The sequence below is a fragment of the Phalacrocorax aristotelis genome, chromosome Z, assembly GCF_949628215.1.
Source record: "Phalacrocorax aristotelis chromosome Z, bGulAri2.1, whole genome shotgun sequence".
Classification (NCBI taxonomy): domain Eukaryota; kingdom Metazoa; phylum Chordata; class Aves; order Suliformes; family Phalacrocoracidae; genus Phalacrocorax; species Phalacrocorax aristotelis.
In genome coordinates, this window is record NC_134311.1 from 62,237,248 (window position 1) to 62,262,208 (window position 24,961).

The following is a 24,961-nucleotide window of genomic DNA, read 5'->3' on the forward strand; positions in this document are numbered from 1 at the left end:
CACTCTTTGCGGAGTCAAGCCCCACTTCAGGTGCAGCACTTTTCAGTGGCTTCCTGGGCTGCAGCAAAGTCCACACTGTCCTCTCCCCATCCTTAGAAAAGGCAGGTTTTCTCCACCATCTTAAAGGCTCAAGTGTGGGTCCACTGAAGCAAGGCCTCTGCTCTCCAGGTCCCTCCATAACTGTTGTTCAAGGTTTCTCTGCTCTGTCCTATCATGCCTCCCAGGGCCACCCTGGCTACATGTGCTCAGAAGCTGGGCCAGATGGCAGCATCCCACACGAGGCCCACTGCCAGCTCCCCCTTCCTCCCAGATAGCCTTTCCACCATGTGGGATGACATTGTGCGCTGCAGGTGGTAGCTTTACTCACCCCTGGGGTTGCCGAGAGGGCAGCTGAAGCCTGAGCGTTGAAGGCCCTGGCAAGTCTGGGGCTGTGGTTTGCAATCCCAAGGGAGAATTAGCTGTAAGAGCAATGTGGTGGCAAGCTTGGTCCAAAAGTCCCTCCTCCCTCTCCGCTGCCACTACACTGGGAGGATGGCTGGTGCAAGCAGTAATGTCCCAGTAAAGCCGCAGCTGGTACCTCCATGTATGAGGCAGGCTGCAAGTTCCTTGGCTCCATGATCGCCATCAATAAAGCATTCACAAGAGAGATGGAAGAGCTGGGCAGCTAACAGTGCTCTCAGGACTGCTCAATGGCACCACTGTCTCTCTGCTTGCTGATGATGCCTCTGTGTGTGCGGAGGGTCGTACATTCCCAGTGAAGACATGCCAGTAGAGCTGGCAGGCTATGTCCTAAGCACAAGGCAGACTCAGCCCAGATTGTCAGAGCTGCTGAGAACAAAAAAAATCACATTTCTTCCTGCCTTGCCCCTCCTGCCCCTTACTTAAATAGCCTCCTCTATAGCTTAAGGAAGAGGCCCAGATGGCAAACAAACTGTAGCTGTGCTGCCTGGGGAGGAGTGTGAGGAAATGCCAAGTCTGCATAGCAGGAGTAACTCATGGACCTGTCGGAACTTGTGGAGAGTAGGACTCCTTTAATCACCCTTTCTCAAGGTAAACTGCCTACTGTGCTCTGGTTTCACTCTTTGTGTCCCCCTTTTTTCCCTCCCATTTGATATCACTAGTGCAGCTCTGGTCTTAGGTCCTATGCAACGCTTCCCATTCTCAGAGACTCCATTTGCACAGGGAAGATATTATCAGGCATTTTCCCTTCCCTACAATGTCTTCAGACACTCTTTCTAGGCCAGGTACTACCTGACCATCAGTTTGAGTCTAAGTATTTAGCCCTCAAAATCTGTTGAAACCCCATTTCATGTGGATATCCCTTAACTCAGATATTGACTTTGCCCCACTTCATGGGGACTATTCACACGAGTCAAGATGTGGGAGATCCACCCTGATCTCTCTCCATCCCTTTTCTGCTTCTGACATATGTGTACCTAATTATAATGTCCAGTTCATAGTCTAAAGCTAGTCCCTCTTTCTTTTTAGTGTTCTCAGTCTTCTAAAAGCTTTCTTTAGAAGCAGAGCAGGAAAGAAGAAAAGGACTTTCAGAGTAAGTGGTGATGGTGTGTTGGGGGTGCCCTGAGCAGCAGCCATGGAACCAAATCTTCCTCCAGACATCCACCATGGGTTAATTAAAGGGAAAAGATGAAAGTAAAACAACATAATTTTACCATTTTGTGATGTACAGAAGTCTTCTTGCCATGGAGACAATCAGGAACAAGGTGGGATATGACAGAAATATGTGAGTTAAAGCCATATAACTGGGAGTATGGTTTTGGACAGCTTTTTGTTTTGTTTTCATAAGGAGAGATGGGTTTTGAAATGCAATAGGTTTGATGTTGTTTCAGGGAAGCAGGTTCAGTGCTTAAGGACAGGACAGGTGTGGGTGCAGTTCTCCTCTCTTTGCCTCCCGTGTTCATGGGCCAGGACCTCGGCAATGGTGCAAAGGCAGGATGTGTGCAATGAGCAAGTTGGGGCATTTCTCAAAGGTGATAGAGCTAAGCTGCTCAGCACATGTCCTGGTTTTCAGAAATTTTAGGTTTTGCTGAGCTCAGTACTCTAAAGTGCACAATCTTGGCACTGCATTAATGCATACCTTTGCCAGTAAATTTCTTAGTGATTAAAAGAAACAATTTTCTCCTTAATATGCGTTTAGGCAGCTGCCATTACTCCCAGGCTGTGCAGGTGGCATGTTTTTGTGCCTAGTTGTAGGTAAAGGATCTGCTGAAATTCTGTGGACATCTTCCAGTTTTGCTTTCTACTTCCCAGGACTGAAAAAAATGATACTTACAGGGCACAGCTGCTGGCAGAGAAACAGCTGGAAGTAGGGTTTCTAACCATAAACCCTTGACAGCTCCGTCCTTGCTTGTCACAGTGTCTCTCATATAATGGTAAGACACAGCCCTCTCTCCCTCTCCCTCTCCCTCTCCCTCTCCCTCCCTCATCAGTCCTGCCCACAGCACACCTCAATATATATCGACTACCATACTTCTCATTTTAACTCCTCCATAAGCCATTAACTCTTTAGAAGCCACAGTATATACAAGTCTGCTTGCGTGCTTTTACTTATATGTGTACAAGTGGTAGTTGGAGGGAAACTTCTTTCTTTTCCTTGGCTGAAGTGTTCACTGGGTCAAATATGCTCCTCTTGCACCTCCAGCCAAGTTTTTCCAGCCATATCCATGGTCCATCTACTCTCCCTTCACCACAGGCCAGCATGTTCTCCATGCCAGTGCAGCCATCCCCTGGTTCCCCACCACTTGGAGGTGCTGTATGTCCTACCTTCATATTTCCTGCTTACCCAGAATTGAAATTTGTGTTATCTTAATTCATCACTTCCAGATTTTTTGAGATTTAGGACTGTATTTTCATCACCTCTCCTCCAAGATTCTGCCTTTCCTCATGAATATCAGGAAGAGGGACTTCCACCCCAGCCACAGTCACAACTCTTCTCCCAGTCCCAGCACAGACATGTCTGCGCAAGGGTAAGGGCTTTAGCCTGATGGCATTTCCCCTGCCAGAGTGCAGCCCCCAGAAGGCTCATGTGGGTTCAGGAGGGGACATGCAGGGCTGGCTCCTTGCTACAACAGAGTTCCCACCAGTGGTCTACAAACGTTGACAACTTGGTAATTCTGTGAGCTGTAAAACTTGCTGGTCCTGTTTGACCCTAAAACCTTGATCAAGAAATTCCTGTTGAGACCTATGAAAACATAACAAACTCTACATTTAAATGGAAGCTTGGCAGCCAAAAATATAGATAGTCTAAGGCTTATTAAATTAACAAACGCAATGACGCAGCTCTGTTTTGTAAACACAGTGGATGCAGCTAAGCTCCCATGAAAAGTCACAAGGCTGTGAAAACTGAAATGTTTATTCTTCCATTACATTCAAGGACACTCATCAAAATAAAATAAAGTAAATAGATGCTGAGACTAGAGGATTCCCAAATATCAAGTAAGGGAGCAAGTCTACAGTGGGAAAGAGAAAGAAATAGGGGTTGGTGATTGGAGCTGTTTTTATTTGCAATACATATTTCCCCTCCTGCTATTTGTCAGGACATCAAAACTGCACGTTTCAAGGAAGATTTTTGCGCTGGAAAACCTCAAGTGGAGTGTCTAAAGAAAAAACCTGTTGCCAATGGCAATGCACATTTTCCTTAGTCATGCTGGCTGCAGAAGAGATGCAGTGTGTTTTGAGGGAGGACTTTTTCCCTTGCAGGCTGCCCTAATGACTACTTGCCACATGTTTACTAGATGAATTGTGCACAGAAGCACTAAGGGGACCAAGGACCTTCCCTGGCAGATATGCAGCCACATCTGCATATGTTCCTCAGTTGGCTAAACACGGCCAGGTATGAGTCTATAAACAGGCATATTCAGGCATCCCTTCAGGCCATACATGATGCAGGAGTACCCAGCACCCTCACACTCCATCTTCCATTTTGAGAAGTAAGGGGAAGGAGGAGTGCAGATGCAAGGTTACAAGCAGGCTGAGCAGTGGCTCTGATGGCTTCACAACCTCCTTTGCTTTTCAGCTTCTTGCAGACTCATGCTCTCAAATTTTCAAGCATCTTCCAAGCCTTGTGCAAACCTTCTCCCACCAAATCTTGTCTTCCATACTTTTTTCTCAAAACCTTCCTACTCCCTTTCTTGACCCTCATTCTGCTTTCTTGTTTTTAAAGTCCAGCAGTTAAGGCTTTCTGTGTAATGGTGGGGAATGCGCCCCTTCAGAAACCTCCCTTCTCCTGGCAAACCCTCCTGCCTTCTCATCCTCCATAATCCCTACTTTTCTCATGACATGGATTATTATCCTTATAATTTGTCTTCGTTTTGTTTGACTTGTCTACCTTTGTGGCAAGCAGTTTAGAGCAGGGAATGGGGCTTGCTCTGTCTCTGGAAGTTTGCTACTATCTGAGTCCTCTTTAAACAACAATAAATCTTGAATGTGCCTCTGAGACTGCTTCAAACTTTTTTCAGTGTGGGTCTGATGGAAAAACCCTCTGGACCATTTGGATTGCAGAACAGGTCTCCCAGAAGCCCCAAAGGACTTGTGCTGGACTTTCCCTGGCTGTACAGCTCTTCCAGCCTGCACCAAGGCTCAGGAACATGAAGGGTGCTCAACGAACCCCAAGGGAGGGTCATTTTCCCTGCTCAAAACTGGAACGAAAGAAAGGAGAAAAATTGGGGAAAAATATTACTATAAATGGAGAGAATCCCATTCCCTGCTGGCAGGGGTATTTTGTGAGTCATGGTTATTTTCTTCTGAATACAGATCTTCTCTGAGCTGATTAAGTGGAATTAACAACACGGTCAGGAATCCTCACAGTTCCCTGTTGCTCTGATCCCTGTGGCTCTTGTTTTACCTCTCCTGCCTTTGGGAACACTTGAGGAATTTATTAATGAGGCCCAATTACAGAAAATTGTGGGTTTATAATCAACATTCTGACTAATGCTGGAATGGCTTTTTTAACTCATTGGGAAGTTTAAACAGACACCAGAAGCCATCTTCCCAGGCATTTTTGTTCCCCAAACACCCAGAATGAAATTTGTCCTCAGAGCTTGCCTGTTATCCCCACCGGGGCACTGCAGCTGCATCGCCAGTTCAGTGGAGGCTCCTGGGCAGCAGTGTGTTGCAGGCTCCAAATACCTCTCAACAGGTTCTAGATGTTGGGGAGGGCATGGGCAGGAAAGAGTTTCAATTAACTGTCCAGTTATTGTCCAACATTGCATTTATTTGATCAAATGATTTGTACTGTGTGCAAGGCAGGGACTCCTGGGAATACTTGATGCTAATTCTAAATTAGGGGTTGAGCTGAAAGACACCCAGCAGATCTTGGCATATCTTCTTGGGTTCGGAGGGGCTCCTTCAACATTGACTTGATTTCAGCATTTGGGTTGAAGATTCTAGCTCTTTCCAAAGACAGTAAACCTTGAAAATGGCCAGCAGCTGCTAACAATGCTGAGAGTCCAAGATTGGCAAGAGGTTTGTCTACCATGAAAGTAAACTTCCTCAGGGTAACGTGAAGGTCTTCTGAAAAAACAAAACCAATGACTCCCATGAGCAGCAGAGTTAATGGGGCTGGGTCCTGAGGGCAAGTAAAGCAAAGTGACTCGCTCTATACCACCAGCTGCTTCTGGACCAGAATTGTCATGCCAGCATAGCATGGGGTCCCTAAGAAATAATTACCATTCTTAGTGTGTTGTGATTTTTTTTCTTTAAGGTGTTTGAAAGTAAAGGCCAGACTTTGCTGCAGCCCACATAAATGGGGTTTTTATAGTATAAAACTGAGTATATCTGTTGCATGCCCTAGGGTAGAGCATGTAGCCAGTGACAGTTCAACAGCTTTGGGATACTGTTGGAGACCTCGTAGGCTGGGAGGAACCATGACTAGTGAGAAAAGCTCATTCATGCCAGCTCCTGGGAACAGGCCATGGCCAAACTATTTCCCAAGTCAAGGCTGGGTGTTGTATTGGAGAAAGCTGGCTGGGGCCATGTAAAGCAAAGCTAAGGGGCGAACAAAGAAATAAGCTGTGTGGATGGACAGGTATACAGAGGCTAAGCTCCCTTCATGGATATCTTTTAGCAATATGGATGCAGTGAGCATGTGTCTCTCATGAAGCTTTCTAGATATCTCATAAAAGCTCAGTGAGGGTACTAATAAGCCTTTCCCCTCTCTACCCAAAGACAATTTCACAAAACTTGCAGGGCTTTTTGGATACATTCACTGTTTTATCAAGATTGGTTCAAAAGTTACTGAGGTAGACTGAGAAGCATCTCCAGAGAAGTGTGAATATGGGGGTGCTATGAACACATATGCCTCCTTTTGCTGGGAAATGTGGCTAAAATCAGATCACACCAACTCCACTTTCTGTTTTTCACAAGAGTGCTATAATTTCTCAGCACTTCCGGGCAGAATAAAATTATATCAATGTATCCTACAGCTCAAGGAGAGTGCAAATCTCAAAACTGTAGGATTTCCTTGATTCCAACCTATCAGCTGAGGCTGCACACTGGCTTGTAGTTTTCTACCACTCCAGAATTGGGGCTGTAGCTATTCTGTATTTCAAAAGGAGAAATATTCCCCTTTCTAGAAGTCATTGCCCACCTTATGGCATGTACCACAAATTGGCCCTCTTCCAAGAACCCAGCCCAGTTTCACGTAGGTCCATCAGTAACTTGCTGATGTTTGGTGCTTGCTAGTACATACATATAATTCTGCTTTCCTTACTGAGAAGCTTCAGTCAAAGATATAGCTCCAGCAAAATCTGAAGAGGCTGGTATAGTCCCAGAATGTCACTCCTTATTATCTAGCATCATCCACAATGACAATGACAAACACACTCCTGCCCATATTTGACAAGGAGCTGGAAGCATTCCATGCCATGCAGACCAGATTTCTTAAGCAGACAGATCATCTTCAAACTGGCTTTGTAGTCAGTGTCCCAGCTGCTGTCACAGCCTTAAGGAGAATTATGGAGTTGGAGTATGGGAACCAGTGACATCAAGCCTCCTGTACAGTCATACGAAGGAAGCTCCAGCACAGGTTGTGGTCTTGGGCAGCTCTGCAACTGCTTGCCAGTAAACCACTGGTCACCTAGGGCAAGTAGGGATGGGGAGGGTTGGGCTGGGCTGGCAATGAGGAGCTGACATCTGTTGCCCTGCACAGTCTGCACAGCTCACAAGGCTGCAGTTACTTTCAGCTACATGAGGCCCTTTGGGATTTATGGGATTATTAGCATTATTGAGAGTTATGTCTGTTCACAGGGGAGAATATACCCTTTAGACTACATTACTCACTGTGTGAGTCACCATGTTGAATAACATATGTTCCCTATATTTGGTAGATGACCTCATACATTGAACTTCATCTAGAATTATATTCCATATTGACACCACCATCTTTATTTTTCCTACTATAAAAGCCCAAAAACATAAACCTAGGTGTACTGCAAATTAATTGAACATGTTTGCATTTTTATTTTTTGCATACTCAGTTACAGGACTTGTATTATTAAACCAGATTAACCATATGCTCACTGACAGTATCTAGATTATACCAAGTTTGTATGTATTCCAATGGACGACATGTTCACTTGACAGAGGAGAATTCCAGGGGTTGGCTAGATTAAAACAAACAAAAAGAGCATTTAACTTCAAGAGTTTATATAATTCCACTGGAACCAATAAGACTATTCAGGTGCTTACAGATAAGGACATGCATATTTGTTGGCATGGTTGCTAAATTATTGTTCTTGCAAGGAAGGAATAGTGATCCATCATCATCAAATGTAATGCAATGCTAGGGGCTACTTTCATTAGAGACAATGGCAAAACTCCCATTGATTTGAATGGAAGCAGGAGCAGGCTCTGACACTGAAGTAGTAAGTTTGCGTAAACAGAAGATACAGTGAAAGCTCCCCATTACAAGTATTTATGATGATTGTGGAGCCTGGGAGTCTTTTGGGTGTGGAGCCTCGAGGCAAATTGGTATGGTGTGCCGGGATTTCTAAAGTTAACTAATTTAGTGCATGCCACAGGAGTTAGACTTGTGGGTGGCTAGAAAGATTCTCTGTGGTCTCCTTAAGCACAGAAATTGTGCAGAGAATATGTTTATGTTTTAAACCATAGTGCTAGCTGTTGATGGCGAACTTTGTGTAGTCTTATGGATCTTCCTGAGTAATGATGAAGAATTACTCTCTTATCTTTGAATTTTGGCATAGCCCATATACATGGGTGTTTCAATCCGTCTTGCCTTGGCAACCTGTGAAACTCCACTGGTATGACAGTGTTTTGGATTGGACTCAGATCAGGAGCAGCAGGAAAGAGATGGCTTGGTTCTGCAGAACACTGGCCTTCTGGGCTTGGGTCAGCCCAGGGCTTGTCAATGGGCTTGGTAAGATGCAAATGAGCAGCCAATTTCATAGCCAGCCTCTCCTCTCTACCTCTTTCCTCACTAGCACAAACTGGGAGGAAAACAGTTCAACCCTAAATTAACTTATGAAAGACCAGTCTTTTGAATTCAGCTTTGCTACAGTAGAAGACAATGGTTTAGCTCTTATTAGTTCAGTTTTCTCTAGTGGAATTAAAACCATCAGAATCACTGAGGCTGAGTAAGGTCCATCAATATCAACACACTAATTTTGAATATTAGGGTATTGACTGCTAAAAATGAAATTACCTCACGTGAGCGGTTTCTGAGGAAACATAAACTGCATTAAACCACATTTCCATCTCTACAGTACTGTTAAATTCTTGACTTTCTGCTACAGTGAAATTGGTTTTATTTTGTTTTAGTTTTGCTACCCTGGTGTTTCTAGAACAGTGGGTAACACCTTCCTCAGGGTGGGAAACTTCATTTTTTTCTGACACAGTCCTGAACCCCATTACAAATGTCACATAGACCATCGCTGTCAAACAGTTAAGAGAATTTGCCTTTTCTGTCCCTTTTCTCATGGACCTTCAAGCAGTCAGCAGACCCCTTACCACAGACAGGCTTCCAGTTGAAAATTACTCTCATAGTCAATTCTGGGGTTTTGTGCCATGAAGAAATACTAGTTTACAAAGAAATGTTCAGATCTAAACTATGCCCCCTACTTTTATTGAAAAGTAAATAACTGATGTTCTATGATGCTACATCAAGACACCAAAAGCAGCACAACCAAATAAGGGACAAATTAACCAAAAATCATTTGAGAATATGTGAATTTCAGACAGGTTTCAACTGAGGACCCAAATCCCAAAAAGTATCAGGGTTGCCTCCCGTCTGCAGAGGTTAAATCAATGAAGTTATTGATATGCATCATAAATATGTTGCAATTATAAATTTCTACATCTTTTTCACTATTAGATCATAAATACGAAATTGATATAAGACTTATTTCTCAATTTGGAACATAGCAATTATTGCCTTGGATCCCAGCTATGCCTTTGATCCAGATCTAGTAGAGATCAACAGTAGAGAAATCAGAAGGTACAAGAAACACAATGGAAGAATGTTATCTAGCGATCTGCCACAGCTATATTTCCATTCCAAGTGTTCCCTCATTCACTTTTGACTCAAAGTATAAATGTTTACACTGCTAATGTGTTTACTCAGTATGTTTTATGATATATAATGGAACTGAGGGTATTCACACTATACAGAGGAGTGCATTTAATGCTTTTGAATCCTTTAAGCTTTTGACTTCTAGGTATAGAAGCAACTTCTATTGTGTAAATAAATAACTTGTTTTACATTTGTATCCCTATACTTGAACTAAGTTTTTCATTATTCCCAGCATCCCTTTTTTTTTTTTCATTACAGCATTTTGTATGCCTTTCCTCTGATGTGACAGAAAGACCAGAATACCAGCATTTTCTTTAATGTCATAGGTTTATACCTGCTCTTATTGCGGTGCCTTCTTTTGTGTGTGTTTTACAGTATCTCTCAACCTTTAAAACTGAGATGTAGGTGTGGGAGAAGTAAGAATTCTGCCAGCCAAGGATTAAAGATTTTAATTCCCCAAGTCTCGATACGAAGCTTTTTTTTTTTTTTACTAAATTTCTTATAATACTGAAGTGTGATTTCTCAATGCTAGTTTTGATCTGATCCTCCCTGGGTGTTGTGAAATTTATTTATATTTTGGTCAATATTATCTCAGTAAGAGATATAGCTGCTGCTTGAACTAATTGCTATATGTTGCTCAGGCTTGAAAAGCTGATCACACAATAAAAGAAAGCCATGCACTCAGTGTAATGGAAAGTTGCCAGCTGTTTTAGTAGTAGTTTATTTGTAGATATTTTCTAACCTAGCACTTGGCCATTTAATAACTATGTTAGCAGTGAAGAAATCTGAAATTTGTTGAGATTAATGGTTTTTCATAAGAAGACCATCATGTCTCGGCTGTCCAGTCATAAAGGCTTAGGGTTTTTTTCACCTTTCTCACTTCAGAAAAATTCTTTCCTTGAATATTGTTGAATCAGGTTGAATCAAGTTGTGTGATCTGTTAATCTTCTACAACACAATTTTCGCGATGTGGAAGGCAGGCTCAAATTTCCTGAAAATAAGGGATCTCTTCCTGGAGGGAAATAAAAATAAGACAAATACAAACAATAAAAATTTCTGCATTTTCTTCGCCCAGGGTTCTTCCATGTGAGAAAGGCAGATTCTGTATGCGTCTGCTTGAGATGTTATACTGCAATGTACGTACCTGAAAGACATGATCAGACTCGAAGAGAAGCCACTAAATCTAAAAACCTTTTGTGTAGATCCTGCCTCAAACATCATAATCTGTTTGTTCATCTGATAATGGGAGAGGCTACACCATTAAGAGAAAAGAGGTTTTTTACATACAAGCCTTGACTTGAATCCTGACAGCTTTTTACAAACTTAGTGAAATATAAAACTTACTGCTATCTTTCATGAACATGAGATATTCTGGAGTTTGCAGAAGACATAGCATGTCAAGCGTGTCTTTCTCCTCCTTTCCTTTCAGGCTTTTTTCTCTGCAGCGAGGATGGGCTTTTGATGAACGTTGTGAAAAGTTCCTTGGATGACCTTCAACAAGTCACTGGGAAGGATTGTCTTTGAGTCAATGATCTCTGGGTTAGAAGCCAAATCTCCCAGTCGCTGCTTGCAAAATGGAAGATAAAATACTCCTTCCCCTCTCCCATTTTATTTTAAATTTATTTCCAGAGAAGGGACTGATTCCAAAGCAGATATGTCGACAGTGAAATTATGGTGTGTTTTTATATTTTTTGGTAGGGCATAATAGGCCAACTGAGTGACATAATATTACAGATGATTATGATACCTCAGTACTTAAACTTCTGAGACCCTAAATATGGCTGTGGCATCATAGAGATGAAGAAACCCTATGTTTTCGTACAGTTTCACAGACTTTATTTTCAAGCAAACTGATCCTCCTGTAATGTAAGTTTTAGGAGTAATACACAATAACAGTGTCTTTCTCTTTTAAGAGAAATGTTTCATTTTATAAAACACTGAAAAACAGCTGAAATTATATGCAGAATAAATATATGTGATATCTTCGTGTGCCTGCTTTGAGTGGCTCTTATTGAGGTGGTACTTGGCAGTACTGAAAGTTTATTATGACTTGTTTTTGTGACAGCAATCATACACCAGGTAAAAATGCTCACTAAAAGCAACTCACCAAAAGGAGAGATCTTTGCATTCCTATAGTTTTGTAAGCTGCCTATTAATTGGAGCTGTGCATAAATACCCCTGTGCTAACTCTCTTTCACTGCAAATCAGAGGTTCTAAATGGTGCAAGTTCCTCCTGGTTTTGCCATTTGCTTGCATAGCCTGTCAGAGTTTAGATGTGCAAAGCATTTTTTTAATGTTATCCTATCTTCTTGCCAAGCTACTCAGAGGACTTCAGTTATAAAATTATAACGTAGAGATAAATGTTATCCCCATTTTACAAATCGGGTAAAAAAATTGAACAACAGAGTATAAAAATGAAGAATTTTTATGAAAGCAGGTAACACAACTTTAGTTTCTGTGACCGCTTCTCATTATGTGTAGCTATGTCTGAACTCTTCAGAGCCAGTGTGTCATCTTGTGTCTATCTTTACATTGAAATGCCCCTTTTTAGGGTGTTTGATTAAGCAGTCCAGCAAATAGAGTTCATATTTGCAGCATTCCTGTGATACATAGTTTAAATGAGCAGTTTGAACTGTTTTTCATTTCCAGTTAATCATTGTCTGTAGATGATGTTAGGATCCTACATCTGGCTTGGGACTCTGGACTCAGAATAATTTCAAGGCTTAGATTCAGTTCTGATGGCACCAAAATATTAGAGAAATCCCTATGACAGTTCAACTCCAATAATTGAGAAGATGGTGGGTTGTCCTTCTCTCCTGAGACTGCTATGGTCTCAGTCACACCAAACCCAGTTCATGAAGGAAAAGCCACTCCAGCCTCGACCCAAAGCAGCACTGGGAAGGAAGGGGATGGAGGCTTTCAAGTGTGAAGGGAAGGGTGGGGGACTGACAGGGGTTTCTGGTTCAGATCTGCGTCAAATAATAATTCACATGACTACACTGGCCCAATAATTATTATACAGTTTTTCTTGCCTACTGTTACATGTCTATATTTGTATTTTGACACTTCTAAGTACACCTTGAATTTTGGATATACTGGGAAGCTAGAGCTCTGAGTGACTTTTCTGAGACTTCAGGTGCACCCTTGAGAAATCTGGAGCATTTTTATTTGCGGTTTGTATTTTTGTTTTTTAAGTCAACTGTGACTGAAAAATGTTCTTCTTTGAGTACTCAAAAGCACAACAGTGCTTAGATAAATTGGCCTCAGTATCTGTTTCATCATAATGAAAGCATTCACATCTCTGCAGAGGATTATTTCCCTGCATCGGCCGTGTTCTCCAAGTGTGTTGGCCTTTCTAGGTTATTTTAATTTATGATTCTCTACGTAGCTACAAGCGTTCTGCTGCTGGAACAGAGGGTGGTTTTGCAAAGAAAACATCTGTGGGGGTTTCCAGATGTAGGAAGAATATGGAAATGGGTGTTATCTCTCAATGGGAAGGGAGGAATGTGGATAGCAGAAGCAAATACTTGGATATAACAACGCTGTGAGCAATATGTATCTATACTGTGCCCTTTAGAACAAAATTAAAAGAGGAAGGTAAAGTAAAAATACCAAACATTGAGGCTCTATTTCTGTAATATACAGTAGGATTTGCTATAACTGGTCATACTAACAATATACCTACTCTGTTCTGCCTTGGGCTTTTGTCTGCACCAGATGCATCTTTGTGTATGCTCATGTCCTACAGAAGTCAATGAACCTAAAGCCTGTGACTTCAGGTGAAATTAAATATGTGTCGAAAGTTTTTCTTTATTAAATCCCACATGAAGGGTGAACCTAAGGAAGAAAGTATTAGAAAAATTTAAATCTGCGTGAAAGGGAAAATTTTCTGTTTTTATTTTTACATGCCAGTTGTCTACAACCTGGGACTGTTCAAAGCACAAGCACAAGAACAGACTTTTCCCAGGAACTTCCCACATCAATACAGCTGGAAATGTCAGAGGCAGACAAGACTCATAGATGCCACAGAGATAATGCAGGAATCAGTCCTTGTTAGCAAAGGGAATTAGAAATTTGTCCATCTAGGACTAACTAAAAGAAATTCTGCTTCCCTTCTAGCTTCCCTTGACTAACTGAGTTAATGTTTTGCTGCTGCATCTTAGGCCACATGGAGCATCATCTGCCAATTTCAGCTACAGACAAGAACCTCCCTCCTACTCATCACGTAGTGGGTGTCAAAGGGAGTCTGGCTAAAAGCCTTTTGACAAATAATTAATCTTAATATGTATTTTCTCTCAGGTTGCACTTGATGTGAAACTGCCTGAGAGAGGTGTTTATATATTACAGCACACGTGAGAAGAGAATCAAAACAGCAGAAATGGGTAGCTGGGATGAAACATGTGCGAGGAACTTCTCGAAGCTGGGCTGAAGATCAGACAAGCTTATAAAAATTGCAAGGAATGCTCATTATAGACTGAGTCAGCCCAGCAGCTGTGAGGCTCCTCCTTCCCTGCTTCAGTGGTTTTATTGTTGTCCAGAGCTGCTGGCAGGCACTGGGGAGAATTCGTCTTGGCCCTGCGTCTGCCTCTCTGCTGGATGTAATCAAGCCTGGGCACTTTGTGCTTCTGTTGTCCTTGTGAGGTCTTGCTTGATGTGACCTTTCCTGACGGGGTGCAAAGTGGAAGGGAAGCCACAAGCTCAGTGCAGGCCTGACACATGCACCATCCTGGGAAGATCAAGGCTGAGCTAAAGTGAAAGAAATAACAAATGCTACCAGAGTACTAGATGAAAACTGACTTGAACTGCAAACTTCAGATGCTTAGATTAGATCCCCCTTTGGTTGCACGTGTAGACTTCCCCCATACAGCTAATATTAGTTCAGACTGGTATGTTTTTCAGATGTTACCTCTCAGGTCCACTTTGGGTTGGGCATCCACCATAATTCTGCCACTCACTGCTTCCTCAACTGCTGGATGCATAAATCTATTTCCACCAGCATGAAATCTGCTCATTTTGAATTGCAATTTTTCTCCCTTGTTGCTTCTTTTAAAGGTCATTTTGAGGAAAGAAGACCTGGAATGTCAGGAAAAAGGCAATAGCTTTCTTTTCTTTCTCTTTTCTTTGCCATTTTGGAGAGAAGATTTGTTGGTCAGAGATGAGCATCATGTCCCAATCTCCAAGGACAGCCCTAGTCCTCTCTGAAGCAACCGTTTTTCCCTACATGTTCTACATGTTCTAGTCCAAGCCATAACAGCACTGAAAAAAGTAACAGTTGCTGGGATCCATGTTAAAAAGAAAAAAAAAAAAAAAAAAAGGAATTCTAGGCATCAAAAAGCCTTACAACCCAAAAGATGATCAAAGAAAAGTTCTGCTCTGATCTTCCCTCACTGCTATGAAAGAAACTGAACCTTGGCTGGCGGGAACATAGAAGGTTCACCTGTCTGGCACCAGAACCAGCCAGGAGGATGCAGCCACTGATAGGCTACATGCTTTACCTATGAAAATCCAAGCCTTGGGTGTATACATTCATCTGCCCATAATCTGTTGAAGCACAGTTTCCGGTCATTGGAGCACTGGCTGGTCACAAGTGTGCAAGGAGATCACTTCTTAAGGTATTGTTTGTCTGTCTACCCACAGGTAGCTGTCCTCTATGCCACAGCATCTGACTGCCTTGCAATATTTTGCCTTTTATCTGCTGTGAAGCACTGAGGTGCTGCCACACCATTTTATTTGCTACCTGCTTTGCCAATAACTTTGCTTTCATTTTCGTAGCATTTTAGTAATATTTTGTTCTTCCCAAGGTGCTGGAAGCTGAGACCCTCATGGTGCAAAGAAAGAAACTAAGTTATAAGAGTCCTAAAACTCTCACCCAAGTGGCAGGAAAAGATCATCTGAGACAGGGGTGCAACTTATAAATCCCTAGCTGGTCGCTTTGGTCTCAGAAAGCCAGACATTGGTTCCATCAGAGCAAAGAATCATAACATACTTACTGGTTAATATGTCCTTCCCCTAACAAGCTTCACAGTGTAGACAGTTCATTAGAAACAGAGATCAGCTATCCAGCACATGCGTGTTAATAAGCTGCCTCTTCCCTAGGTATCCGCTGGGTTTACTGGGTTGCTAAAAGGATACAGCTCTCTTCCTCATGCTCCAATGACTTGCCTCGTGTCATACATATGCACAAAACTGTTACAGAAAAGCAGTAACAAAGCACATTTCTGTTTTGTTAGGAATCAAATCCTGTCTCCTTCATTTTGATTTGAAATCTGTTGTATTAAGTCAGTGTGTGTTTATGGTCATCCTTAAGGGTGAGGCACCACTGCTCTCACTATGAAGTGTAGTTCTGCTAAAGGTTGTGAGCACTGACTAATTGCACTGCAGAGGGGAGATGACAAGTATGCTAGCAATAATCTGTTGCAGATTTCCCCCCCACCCCCAAAACGAAACTACATCCATGGTACAGTACAACTGACTTTTGCAGCCAGACAGGAGAAACAGGAAACATCAGGAAATGACCAGACAAACCCACCAAGAGGGACATCCAGAGGTGATTTACAACAGTAGGTAGAAATTCCAAACCTGAAAGGCAATGATAACATGGCTTATGCCAGAGAATCTTGAGTCTGCAATTTTGTGTGACTGTGTGATGTGATTGCATGTACATCTTGTGTATATACTGCAACGGTACAGCCATAGGAAAGCCTCAGTTCACCTTTCCAAACAGCCCAGCAGAACACAATAGCACCATTTTAATCTGCACCAAGATTAAATCTGAGCACTCCAAATCAGACTTTTCCTTTCATTGAATGTAAACAATCAAATCTCACTGTGAAGCCCTTTCCTGCTTTACTCAGCAATGGGGTCTTATATTTCGCCTTTCTTCTATTTACTGAACATGCTCTAATTTAAAAGATGCTTTAAATAAAAACGTGGTTTCATATTTAACAGGATGTATCTGAAAATCTGTTTTATCCTGGCAGTATAGAGCTGGAGGAAATCTGACCTGAACAACCCTCAGAAAAAGCTTTTTAAGCACCAGGGTCAGATTGTTATCTCCTTTACTCCTGTCTAAATCCAGAATGTATCTACTGATTTCTGCAGAGCCGGTCCAGAGTTACATAACAGAAAATAAGATAAAAGTGGATATTTTGCTTTTGCAAGACTCTCATCACAAATCTCACCCTTGCAGTGCTCTGCTCCAAGTATCTTGCTCTACCTCCTGCTACCTCCAAGTGCCCTTCCGCAAAAACCCTCTTGCCCACTTGGAATTAGGATTTGAAAGTGCAGCAAGAGCCTCTGCAGTGTAAGGCTGGCTCCCTGGCCTCTGCCTTCAACAGGCACTGCCTGTGAAAGCCTCCAACCCACTTCTGCAGGAAGCAGCCCTTCCCTGCACACTTGCAGGGTGAGGCAAGAACACCCAAGTGCCAAAAGGCAGCTTTAACCCTCTGCAGCCAAAACGGGAGGTCAGTGGGAGGCCGCTTGTAACGTGACATCCCATGTGCACTGCCTAGCTCTGTTGTTTGGCAAGCAACTTTCTTTCTGCAAGGAACTTTAGATAGTGTTAGTCATCTGAGAAATCCCAGTTCACTTTCTAATCACACCATGGAGAGGGAGGGGAGACCAAGAAAAAGAGGAGAAACTGGCAGGGAAGGCAATCGCTCTGATCTGTAAATAATGAAATGTTGAGCAGTGCTCAAATGTATATGTTGAGAAAGCTTCATTAGCCCTCCCCCTCCTTGGAGTCCAATTTAGAACATATCACAGTTTTTGCAAAGGCATTCCTAATACTATTGTGCTGCAAATCCTGTCTGATCCAACCTCCAAATATTTATGTAAACTGAAATATGTCTGGAAAGAAATCAAAACAAAACAAATATGCCACACAATCTCATTCCCACATATCCCTCCCTCTTCAGTTACATTCATGATAAAACCTTTCTAACTGGTTGCCAACTGCTAGGTGGTGGTTAATGAGTGATAATTGCAGAGCCCATTTCTTTGAGTGCACTGATGGCCTTATGTCTTGCCAAACAGTTTAGTCTGGAGTTTTCAGTAGTTGCAAAATGCTTTTGCAGCAAATTTTATTTTGTCTCTACAAATAAGTACAGTAGTTTGGAGATTTTTATTATTTTGTTATTGATAATGTTTAGAAAGAGGTAGCTGTTTTAAAAAAAATTGAAGTGGAAGTCTTTGTACTCTAGGGTCCAGTGTATGCTTACATACCATATCCTTCGTAGTTGACAGATGCCAGTAGACCCTGGGCAGATATGTTTAAAATGCAGCTACTTGTAAAACTCTTCTGTATCATTTGCAAATTACAGCTGTCTCTCTGTTTGCAGAGATGTGGTTGACACATGCTGCTGGTTTGCTTCCCAGAGGATCAGCAACGCTGAGCAGTGCTAAGGATGTGTGTGAAACGTGCCACAATCTCAGCTGACTCCTATATGTGACCATCCCCCTGGAGGTGATCAAAGCCTGCAATTTTATTGACCAGCAGTGGAGAATGCTGCCAGGACTGGAGGGCTCAGGGTGAGAAAAGCAGCTTTTGCCAAGGGACAAGGTAGGATGACAGATTGCATCTCTAGTGTGCAATGTCAAGGCAGCTAGGGACCCCTGCTCAGGAAGTACCTGAAATTATTTGTCCCTGAACATTCAGTGTCTTGTGGAACAGGTCCTTGTGGGGAAGATGGTGTTACTCCCTTCAATCCAGCACCTCTGCCTCATATGGAGCATTTTAAAGTGTGCTTTTACCCATATACAGCTATTTCAAACCCTTCATTTGGAAAGCAGATAGCATCTGCTGCTGCTGTGGAAGGTCTAGATGACCCTGCCATGCTGAGCAGCCTCAGGTCAGCCATAAATCTGAAGAAGCAGAAAATCCCAAAGCCACAGAGATGGCCACATCCTCCTGCTCTTCAGTAGCAGGAGGAAAACGCAGAGCAGAAAACAGAGCCACTCCCATGATGTTGTAATTATGATGGAGTGGTAGTGGTGACTTCAGAAGCATGAGGAAAAAATACCTTTCCAAGAGGATTATTTTTAAGGGTCAGATGTGCTGATCTGCTGTTATGGGAATATTTGCAAGCAAGAATGAGATGAACTAAATCTGGAATCTATATAGCTTTGGGACATATTTGGGAGGGGGAAACTAAGTATGTTACCAAGTTGATAGCACAATATTGAGAAGAAAAGGTTGTGTCTCACTCTGTTTTATGTTTTCATTTTTGTAAGGGTTTGAATATGCAACATAGATCCTGGCGGGACTAAAAGGTGTGACACCAGACACGGGCCCCCTAACCCCCTTTCTTTTACTTTTTTTCTCTTTTCTTTCTGTCTTTAAAAGCAAAGCTTTGGCTGTATTCAGTTTTTCTGAGTTTTCCCTCCTGACAGTTTGCATCAGTTATCAGTTCCCCTTCCAGCTATCTGAGGGATAGGATATTCATGTAGTCATGTTCTCCATTTTTTTTCTGAGACTGCCAAGACAAGCACCTCGCCAGTCCTTTCCTGCTGCTTGGTGGCCTTGTGAGTGGGAATCTCACCTGGGAGAGCATCCAGACCCTCCAGAAACAGACCTCAGGGAAACATGCTGTGTCCAAGCTGGTCCCATAATTGCAAGTCAGTCCTGCCAAACCAGAGAAATTTTGGGTTTGGGTTAAATGTTGTTCTTTCCTACAAATGTCCCCCAGTGAGTGTGATTCACCTGATTTCTTCTCCTGCTTTTAACAGAACATTTTGCAAATCTTTTTCACCTCTGAAATCTCTCTTGTCATGTCTTTGTGATCTGTTAAATGAGCACTGCACAGGGATTCTAGTTATTTTTCTCAAGAGATTGCATTATGAAGGAACACCTTTAATCTCTCATGAAAAACAAGGGTTTATGTAAGAATGTGTTTCTGTTAATTAGTAGCCCAAAATTACTAGTATCAAAACTTAAACCCCTGTCTTTCATGATGGTAGTTATTTTCAATTACACTTGTTCTGCAGTTTCTCTAAGATAATATAGCAATAGGAAACTGCAGCTAGGCTTAGTGGAAGCCAATCAGCTCCAACCTGATGAAATACTGGAAATGGCTGGATTTGTCTAGGGAAAAATTCTGCACCCTGAATATGGTTAGTCAGAACAAATTAGGAAAAAGAGGGAGAAAAGGATTTCTATATTAACTATGCGTCGATTATTTGTCAAAGCAAGACCCAAAGTGGGAATCTGAGTCTGTGTAAGGTAAAGGAATATGTGTGCATTATTCCTTTTACATGTGATTATTAAATCATGTCTTTTTTAGACATCTAACTTTTTAGTCCTTCCCTTTTGGCACTAAAACTGCATTACTGAAGGGGGAGTAGGCAGATTTTAAAATAACAGCTTGTAATTTTAACCCTCTTTTAAATATAGAAAGTTTTGTTGCCAGGTGTGTCTTCTCACTCTGGAATTATTCTGATATTTATCAACTGACTTAATAGAAATCCTTTGGTGGACACTAGGCAGCTGGGAAACTAGTTCATGAAATGCAAAATCTTCTGTATTTTCTTGTATAGGCATTACCCTGATATAACTTCATGACCTGCAGAAAGGCTTATTTTTCAAAAAAAAAAAAAAAAGGACTTTTAGAAACTACAGACAGATCATAGGTAATGCATATAGGTTTCATTCTGCCTTGGAAGATAGCATTTAAAGCATTCATAAGGTCTAATGTTTCTAAAGCTGGAAACGGTTTATGCCTCTAAACAAAGGGTCATAGTGAGAAGTCCTAGCCATCTGCTCTGAGAGAGCTCCACTGTTCCAAAGCACCAAATTGACGCACCTTTTAAAATTAAGATAATCTACTTAGTTCTGTCATGTGCAGTCTGCCCTAATAATAGAATCAAAGTACTTCTGTTACACAGGTCACCAGATTATAGGACCAGAAATATTAAGAATCTCATTCTATTTTGGACTGAAGAAAATCTTCTGTTCTTTGAAGAAGTCTGGGGCTCTGAATTTGAAGAAGTACAATAGACCAGAGAAAGTCTAAATGAACAAAACTTGCCCTCAGCCACTGACACTAAATATTGATAACTCCCTTAAATATTCCTGAGGGACCCCACAAACACACCCTCTGGGATCTCTGGGATCAAGATGACTTGCATCCAGTTCAAGAAATAATCTTTTAATCTCTTTCTTTCAACAGTGAAAGATGCAAAGGTGCTAAGCAATTTTAACAGGAAGCGGAATCTATCAATAGTCAAGGGTCATTTGTACAGGTTTCAGCTCATTTTATAGAGCCATAGAATGGCTGAAGGTGCCTCTGGAGATCATCTAGTCCAATGCCCCGCTCAAACAAGAGGGCAGTCTTGTTTGGTCAATAGAGGACCATGTCCAGCCAGGTTTTAATACCTTCAAGGATAAAGGCAGCCTCTTTGGGCAACCTCTTCCAATGCTTGATCACTCTTAGATAAAAACAAGTTTTTTCTTATGTTTAGCTGGAAGGTCTTATATTTTAGTTTGTGCCCATTGCCTCTCATTCTTTCACTGGATACCAGTGATAAGAGCCTGGGCCTCTGTTCTTTACTCCCTGCTTTTAAGTATTTATACACACTGATAAGTTTCTCTGAGGCTTCTCTTCCTCCAGCTGACCAGTCCCAGCTCTCTCAGCTTCTTGTATGCCAGATGCTCCAATTTCAGGCATCTTCATGGCCCTTTACTGGACACACTCCAGTATGTCCACATGTGTCTTGTAGTAGACTGGGCACAGGACTCCATATGTGTCTCACCAGTGTTCAGTAGATGGGAGGTATCACCTCCCTTGATGGGCTGGCAAGGCTCTTTCTAATGCAGCTAAGGATGCTGTTTGCTGTCTTTGCCACAAAGGCTCATTGCTGGTTCATGTTCTGCTTGTTATTCACCAGGATTCCCAGGTTCTCTTCTGCCAACTTCTTTCCAGAAAGTTGACCCCCATTCTGTACTGGAGCACAGGGGTTTTTCCTTTCTAGGTGCAGGACTTGGCATTTCACTTGTCAAATTTCGTGAGGTTGCCTTCTGTTCATTTCTCCAGTCTGCTGAGGCCCACTCAATGGCAGCAAAACCATGTGGTGTATCAATCACTTCTCCCAGTTTTGTACCTTCTGCAAACTTGCTGAGGGTGCATTCTGCCCAATTGTCCAGGTCATTGATGGAGATGTTAAAGAGTATTAGCCCAAGTATTGATTGCTGGGGTCCCCCACCACTGACTGGCCCTCAGCTACATTTTGTACTGCTGAGTACAATCCTTTGAACCTGGCAGTTCAGCCAGGTTTTGGTCCACTTCACAGTCCACTTACTCATCCTGTGCTTTCTCAGTTTCTTTATGAGGATGTTACAGGAGAAGGTATCAAAGGCCTTACTAAAGTCGAGGTAAACAACATCTGCTGTTCTTCCCTCATCCACCAAGCTAGATACCTCATTGTAGAAGGATGTCATATTGGCCAGGCAAGTTTTCCACTTCATAAGTCCATGGTGACTACTCACAATCACCTTCTTGTCCTTCATACGTCTGGAAATGGTTTATAGGTTTATTTGCTCCATCAGTTTCACAGTGATGGAAGTGAGGCTGACTGGCCTCTATTTCTCCAGATCTTCCTTCCTTCCCTTCCTGAAGACAGGAGTGATATTTGCTTTCTCTCAGCCCAGAGGAACTTCTCCCAGTCATCATGACCTTTCTGCGATAAGCAAGAGAGGCCTTGGAATTACATCGGCCCTCAGCAGTTCTGAGTGCATCCCACCAGGCACCATGGACTTGTATATGTCCAGTTTGTGTAACAGTTCCCTAACCTGACCCTCCTCCACCAAGAGTATGTCTTTCTTGCTCTGGACTTCCCCACTGGTCGCAGGGACCTGCAATTGATGAAGGCAGGTTTAACCAATGAAGACCAAGGTGAAGAAGGCCTTGAACACCTTGGCCTTTTCTGTGTTCATTCTCCCCAGGTCCCCGGCCTCATTCTGCAGTGGGCTTATATTTTCCCTAGACTTTCTTTTGCTACTGAATCTGCAGAATCCTTTCATGTTACCCTTCACCTCACTCATAAGTTTCAAATCCAGGTGGGTTTTGTCTTTCTTAACTCCACCTCTGCAACTTCAGACAGTGGGTCTATATTTCTCCTGGGTCAGTTTACAGAGTTTCTCCTAACTACCCATTCCATGGAATGGTCTGCAATGTGGTACAGTCCCAGAAGCACCAGGCTACTTTAGCTGTTATGCTTTTTACTATAGAAAAGGGACAGCTGAAGTAGGGCCTTGATACCTTCTGCTGAATCCTGTGAAAAAGAGCCTGTCTTGGCCTGCACATCATCCAGAGATCAAAGGGAAGAGGAGAGCAGAACATGCAGGTGACTTTTCATTTAAACTCTCCCTTGTTTTTCATTTGGCTCAGACAAGCTATTCATTATATGCTCCTGGCTCTCTGACCACCTGGATGCAAACTGTTCTTGTGTTCATAGCGTTTTGGCTGCTCCTGGCACAGGGATTATGGGCAGCAAGGCTGGCTTGAAGAGAACTCAATTTCATCAAGGATTTCAAAATTTCTTCATACAGTTTTTCATTCTGTTTTGGGATAAAACCGAGACCTCATGCATTAAAGGCTCAAACTTGCCTTAATATACCATTTTCCCTTCCAACACAACGTGTTATGATTTTCTTTACCTTATCTACCATGTGAAGAGAAAATAGTAGAAACATAACACATGAGATCAGTGAGGTGACAGTTTGCTCTGTCACTGAGCCTGTATTTCCTATGTATTTTTACAGTACTTATTAGCTGGAAATCCTTTTAGTCCTTCCCGTTTATTCATTTCTTATTCTCAGTAAGGTAATTTTTGAGGAATTTCCCTGAACTCTGTCCATTGCTGCACTTCTTGTGATGAACATTCAAAAGGTGGTGCTGCCAATGCACTCAAGATCCTGTAACATCTGTAGCGTATATCCTACTGGTAGTACATCCTTAATATTGCCTTACTTCTTAGGCAGGTACTGCACACTGATGCTTTGGCTTCACTGATCTGACCATGCTAAGAAGTAAATCTTGTTCATATGAAAAGTTACAGGAGATAGCAGTGCAATCCCAAGCTTTGTATGCTTCATGAGCTCCCTCCACCTGTTTGAAGTGCGACAGTAACACGCCTTTTGGATCAGATTGTGTAGCAGTTCAAATGCAATACCCATGCTCTGCTAAAAGAACAGGGCTTGCTTCCCCTCAAGGCCTCGACCACTGCTGCAACTTTTACTCCTTTAGATGATGGGAGGGAGATTACATTCCCCAAACCTCTTCTCATTCCAGGCCCCCACATGAAATGTCAATCACAGAAGAATGTGCAGATACTCACAATGAGATCACTTCCCATACAAGTTTTAATCAAATTAGTAAATGGCACTGACATTTAAATAATCATTGTTAGGACATTGTTATAAACTTTCTTTTGACATGAATAAAGGCAGTTCACTCATTTCTACATCACTGTTTCTGGTTATCTGCAAGTCCATAAATACAACTTTCTGTTGTTTTAACCTTTAACATTTGAAGACTTACTTTGGAATTGGATTTATGAATGGTTATTTTGCTGCTCACCTCAAATACCCTTAGTAGGAACATACACTTTGGGATCTCCAAGATACCTTTCAACCAGCTTTCAATGTGTAATTCATTCCATGGCAAGCTTCAACTGACAAGTTGTAGGTGTGCGAAGTATATTTGAAACTGAGATGACATTAAAACTGTTTTCTTGTCTTGTAGCAGCAAAATCATTAGTCTCCATTAGTCATCAAGTAATTGCTCTCTGTATTTCATGTTTCCACTTCTAATTTGAAGGTGTGCACAGCAGTAGATGAATCATTATGCATTTAAGCTTTGGTTTTGCATATATATATAACCTAACAATTCTTTTATGGACTTAAATTTAGTAGAAAGTTTTACCATTCATGTTAGAAAATCCTTTGAAGAAATGTCATGGTTTTAGCTGGGATACAGTTAATTTTCTTCACGGTAGCTGGCATAGTGCTGTGTTTTGGACTTAGTATGAGAATAATGTTGATAACACACAGGTGTTTTAGTTGTTGCTGGGCAGTGCTTGTACTAGTCAAGGACTTTTCTAGCTTCCCATGCTCTGCCGGGTGCACATAAAGCAGGAGGGGAGGGGGCACAGCTAAGAGAGTGGATCCAAATTGGCCAGAGGGATAATCCGTATCATATGACATCATGCCCTGTGTATTAATTGGAGGAAGCTGGGCGGGGAGAGGCAGCAATCATGGCTCGGGGACCAGCAGTGTTGATCAGTGGGTGGTGAGTGGTTGCATTGCCTGTGGGTTGTTTTTGTTTTGTTTTGTTTTGTTTTTTCCCAGGCTTTATTTCTCTCTCTTGTTATTTTCAATTTATTTTTATTATTTATTAATTAATTATTATTAATAGTAAT

General features: G+C 42.1%; 1 long non-coding RNA gene across 1 annotated transcript in view; it reads left to right on the top strand.

Moving 5' to 3' along the window:
* The window catches only part of LOC142050366 (uncharacterized), a 44,139-nt gene that overhangs the window by 11,414 nt on the left and 7,764 nt on the right, over positions 1–24,961 (top strand). The window contains exons 2-3 of the long non-coding RNA XR_012658002.1: positions 14,600–15,159; positions 17,887–18,107. This is a non-coding gene — a long non-coding RNA (uncharacterized LOC142050366). The remainder of the gene's footprint in view (positions 1–14,599; positions 15,160–17,886; positions 18,108–24,961) is intronic.